The sequence below is a fragment of the Gasterosteus aculeatus genome, chromosome 12 (genome assembly GCF_964276395.1).
Source record: "Gasterosteus aculeatus chromosome 12, fGasAcu3.hap1.1, whole genome shotgun sequence".
NCBI lineage: Eukaryota > Metazoa > Chordata > Actinopteri > Perciformes > Gasterosteidae > Gasterosteus > Gasterosteus aculeatus.
This window is the reverse complement of record NC_135700.1, coordinates 15,301,915-15,307,339: the sequence shown is the minus strand read 5'-3', so window position 1 is coordinate 15,307,339 and position 5,425 is coordinate 15,301,915.

Here is a 5,425-nt window from a genome sequence, read left to right as displayed (position 1 = left end):
GGTCTTGTTTCATATTTACAAGCCGTATTTTAACAGACTCGTATGATGTATGTGACGGCTGATGATCTTAAATAACACCAAGTTAGTGTTTTCATTGTTTCAAACTATTTTTATTTTATTTTCTAACTATTCTATTGGCTTTGGCTTTTTGTATATGATAACACCAGCTTGTCATTACGATTTAAAACAGCAGAGCGTTCTTTGCTGCTATTTTTGAGTGTAACATTTTGCATTTTATTTTATCTAAAATGTTTGAGAGCAGTCATGCAGGCAAGAGGAACTTTATCTCCACCACATTCAAACCCATGGATCTTTCCAAAGCATCACATATTTGAGGGTGTTTTTATTGTTTAGAAAAATACAGTAAATATCCTGCCGTGTGTATCATACAATCAGGCCTAGTTTCAAGAATATTCCATTTCAGTTTAAGATTTGAAATAAGAATAGCAATAAATGTTCTCAGTTTGAAGATTCAATGCAGACCAACAGACCTCATTAAGTCCGCCTTCACCCTCCACTGGCTCTGGATCCACAGGAGCAACCGTCCTTATGTAACCACACTGACCGCTACACACAGCTGCCAAATGGAGGCGACACAATCAGCTGACCTCATCCTTCTGTAGCAGAGCACCGCAGTGGGACTGTGGTGGTACGTGTGGTGATAACTAAGGGGGACTAATTGTTCTTACACTGGATAAAGGATTAATGTGTCACAGATGTAAATTAACAACTTAATGCAAAAATATGTTGTGATCATGATCATGTTGTGAACAACTTTGAGCCTTTAATTCTGCACATTTTGAAAGGTGTTTCTTCAATGAGACCGTAATTAACACAGATACAAGCCTGTAATGTGAAATACTGCACCACTCGTTGATACAAGTAAAACAACAGAATTTTTTACATGAAAGTTTGACGGTTGAAAGAAGAGGCAGTATATTTGTGTGTTTTTTAACTTATACATTTGGACCAAGAGATGAATAGGTGCCTGTCCCGATGTCTGCAGGTAGTCCGTGTGAAGCACCTCTACGTCTGTCTACACTGTCTCTATGTGTACCCTGTGCAGACAATATGCAGCTTTAGAGGGCGTGAAACAAACCGATGTAGAGCATCAACCCTCAGTTAAGTTAACGTTAAATTTAAATTTAAATATGCAAAAAAGCATTTATGCAAAAACTAATTTAATTTAAATAATTAATTCTTGCAATACAAGAAGATATTGTATTGAACTTTTTTTCTATGAACAATGGAACACTTGGAGTTTACTGCTTGATCTGTAAGTGGTTGTACAGTGTAAGTATTCACTACTTTGCAGTTCTCCTCAGCTCTACAAAGCTTTCTTGTTTTTGTATCTGTTCCACACCTGTTACTATTTTGGTGGAGTCGCTTTTAGACACAGGAGGCTTATTTCGTCAGCTCTAGTTAACGCACTGTTGACTACACAGCAGACCAACGCAGTGAGCGACCAGCTGCAGAAGAAAGTGGAGCGTTTAGAAGCCAAAGAGCCGCATATTCCCACGTCGATGTTTGTTTTCAAGAAAGCTCCACAGTGCACCTTTAGATGTAATCCTGTGCAGTGTCCTCAATGGGAATTGTTCCGTATGTATAAATACAGAAACTTCTACAATTCCCTCGTTTTATCTATTCATTTTTTTTGCCGACTGGAAGCGATGACCCAGTGAGTTTCGCCTGTCCTCTCTGTCTCTCTGTTGCTAAATGCCACCTTTGCTCTAGCTTTTTGGCTAGAACACAACTCATTATTTTTGTGTGTGTGTGTGTGTTACATAAGACAGCTGTTCATGTGGTGAAAATCAAATCATTCCCATGACTGAGTCAAGTGGAACTGATGGCCCCTCATCCTCCGTGCACATGTTACTTTCTCTCTCTCTCTCTCTGTCTCCATATGGGTTTATTCCCTTCTGTCTCTACTTCTGCTTCTTTATACTTTATCTCACTCACTGGTTCTCTCTCTACCTGTCACCCCTTTGCGGTATCATGAATACAATATTAAAAGACAAAAGAAACATCGAAATGATTTTGTAAGCAAGTTACAAATACAGATGTATTTGAGCTCGTATCTGTGACTGACACTTTTCTTGCATATTAACCTTATTTGACTATTCATCTGCTAAATGCTCCACTGTGTTCACTAGCCAGTCTAACTGCACAGTTTAGTGCTGGTTGTTCAGCACCAAACTGAACCAAAAAAACAGAGCCCTAAAGTTGCACGTCAGGCAGTTAAACTGCACATTCAATGTATTATTCTCTACCCGTTTGGACTGTTGTCTGCCACGTCATTGTACCATTGCCATCATAGAAATAATGATTATGGCTATTTGTCGGATCTGCTAACAAAAATAAGAGCGTAGAATCTTACCAGCATTATCCTGCAAATGCTTTTCATGATTAACTCACATTTCACCGCGGATTCTTGTGGAGCTAAGCTGACGCCATTTGGTTTTTCTAGTGGACTTGACAGTAGGCCAAGACTGCCCGCACTGATCTGAAGGTGTGCCCTGCGTGTCATGAATTATGGAATGAAGTTCCAGTCGAGCAGAGGTGGCGGCGGTCTGCAGGCCGGCGTTCTGCAGGCATCCAGCTTCTTCACAACTTCTGTCCCTCGCTGCTTCAGAGATGACTGACAACAATTCCTCACAGTACAGACTGCGCAGCGTTGGCGTGTGAATAATTAATCACAGTGAGCAGGAGGTGCAGAAATGGATGCATTATTGATTGGTAAGTGGTGCATGTTTTGTGAATTGTGAACGTAGATAAAGATATTTCATCTGTTCATTTGTAATCATCAGTAAAGATGGCGATGACTCGATTGTGAGGGATTTGGTGTTTACAACGGTTTTCGAATCTCATTCGCCTCAAAGGATATTTTGAGTTGCAAGTGGGTCTTTTATCTTTATCATAATACTCTCAAATGTATGAGAGAGCAATGGACTGGTTCATGTCCATGTTTCCACATTTTTGTTTTGTTGAAAAGAAATCCAACATTTTAGGTCGTATAAGATAAATTGGATATACTGTCGTTTTCTACAGATATTCATTGTTCCCAAAGAATTGACCCGTGGGACTTGTGGTCTGGTAATCCCAGACTATTCTTCTTGTGCCACCATAAAGTTGACATCTGTTCGTTTAGGACAAATTACTTATCAACCAAGAAATTTGTTCAGAAAGAACTTACCGACCCCTCAAACAAACCAAAAAAGAAATGTAGGTCAACGTATCACTTTGAGCCATCTGATACAATAGAAAAGGACATTGTGTTCAGATACTATAGAAAAGGACATTGTGTTCAGTGCTGTTGTTAGCATGCTAAACAAGGATGGACCAGGCTTTTTTACTTTAGTTTGAGTCCAACCAGCTGCTCTCCAAGTTCCAACATATTCCATATGCTCAGTTCATCTAATACTGTCTAACCAATCCAGATCCATCATATGACATTCGGTTTGAGTTTACTTTAATGCAGTGCCTCCATCACGATCAGAACAATACAATGGCACAGTGAAAAGATGACTAGCACAGACGATGGTGATGAAGAGAGAAATGGAAATGAGACGGATGAAGAGACGTCTGAGTGCAAAGAGAGAAAATCTTCAGTTTGATTCAAAACAGAATTTGAGATGTCCTTGTATGATTTGTTATTTACAAAACATTAGTATATAAAATAATTAATATAATATCAATACTATAATATTATGTGTCTTATATTGTAGTGCAGTTAACAGCAAAGAGGCTGGAGAAGAAGACGTCAGTTTTCCACCATATCTCCTGTTCAGGGCGTCATAAAGACGTCAACAACCATGGAGGGATTACTGTAACGTCTTTAATGTTTTCTCATCAGTAATGATGTGGTCTGTGGAGAGAAGGTATTGTTGTGTTCAAAAATGGACGGACGGACAGAGGTCATCGCTGATCAAAAGGTTAAAATCAAATGTATTTAATAAAGGAGATGGCGTTGCGGTAAAAAGAACATCTCAGCTGAGGAGCCGCTGGTCTCAGCAACCAACAGGCCCCAGGTCAGTCCTTTGACCATCCCTAGTGCCCGTCTGTCGCCTCCACCAGCGAACTCGAGAACAGTGCTTCCTACAGGTATTTATACCAATGCTTAAAGGTGTGAAAGTCGTGTGTCCACACCTCTGGGAGTGGTCTTCTGGTGAGTTCAATGTAACTCGGATTTCGAATGATCCTTAGTCAATATCAGTTGTTGTGCAAGTATTACATGCATGCATTCCAGTTGATTACATTACATCAAATACAATCATAACTGTACATTGGTATTATTCTAGTACAGTTGCAGATTTACAGTAGTTTTACAATATTGTCATTACTTTATGGATTACACAGTTTCAGAATCATGGCTGTATTCTGGTGTACACTATATGAATTTTTATTAAATTTATGAACCGGGTCGTATATTTGTTTCTAATATCCTACAGTATCTAAAATGTTCTGAGGTTTGAGATTGGCTGAAGAACACAAGGAATCGCAAAACTTTTGTTTAATATAAAATATTGTAGAAATATCATTAATAACCTTTACAGAAGAGCCGTAATGCTTGTTGTTGTATTCAGAATGGATATGTCTAAGGCAATACATGTTCTACATAGAAACTATGCTGTTCATAAACCTTTGGAGAGCTATTGCGTGAAAAAAACCTGCCATGATGACAGGTAGGCCGATAAAGATTTCATAAATTCTATCTGATATCAAGTTATTTATAGAAGATTCTTGATTCAGCTCTAAAACCTCCTTCCCATGGTCCCATAAAATGGTCCCATAAAATTCAGTCAAGCACACACACACACACACACACACACACACACACACTTGTAGGCGTGTGTTTGAAGATGCACTGAGATGTTAAATTCCCAAACAGAGCTGAATGAAATTACAACTCTCTGTCCTCCATCCTCCTTTTCTCTGATTTGCTCCCATTCATTGGCACCTCTGTCTATTCATTAAAAAATGAATCAACTGCACATTAGGGGCTCCTCTCATGTTTCATCATCTTCTGTGAAAGCTATTTCATTCCTATTTCCCTTTTGTAATATTTGTTGCGTTTAAGGCACTTTTTAACATTAGTGTTGACAAATGTTATTTAAATAACATAAAACGTCATGTTTTTCAGATCTGGAACATTTGTTTTATGACGAATTGATATATTCACATGGTATATTTAGATATTTCTCATTTGCAAATGTTTTTTCAGAATTACATGTCTAACTTATCATTTATTTCAGATCAAAAGATCTGAATTTCACACCATTTTTTTTTCAATCCATTATGTCACTCTGTCCCTCCCTCTCTCCCTCTTTCCTTCTCTCGTTTCTCTCTCCTGCTGCTGCCGAGGACACTGCACGAAAGAAAGAGAACACAAAGGCAGACTATAAGCATGAGTGTGCCTGTGCATGTC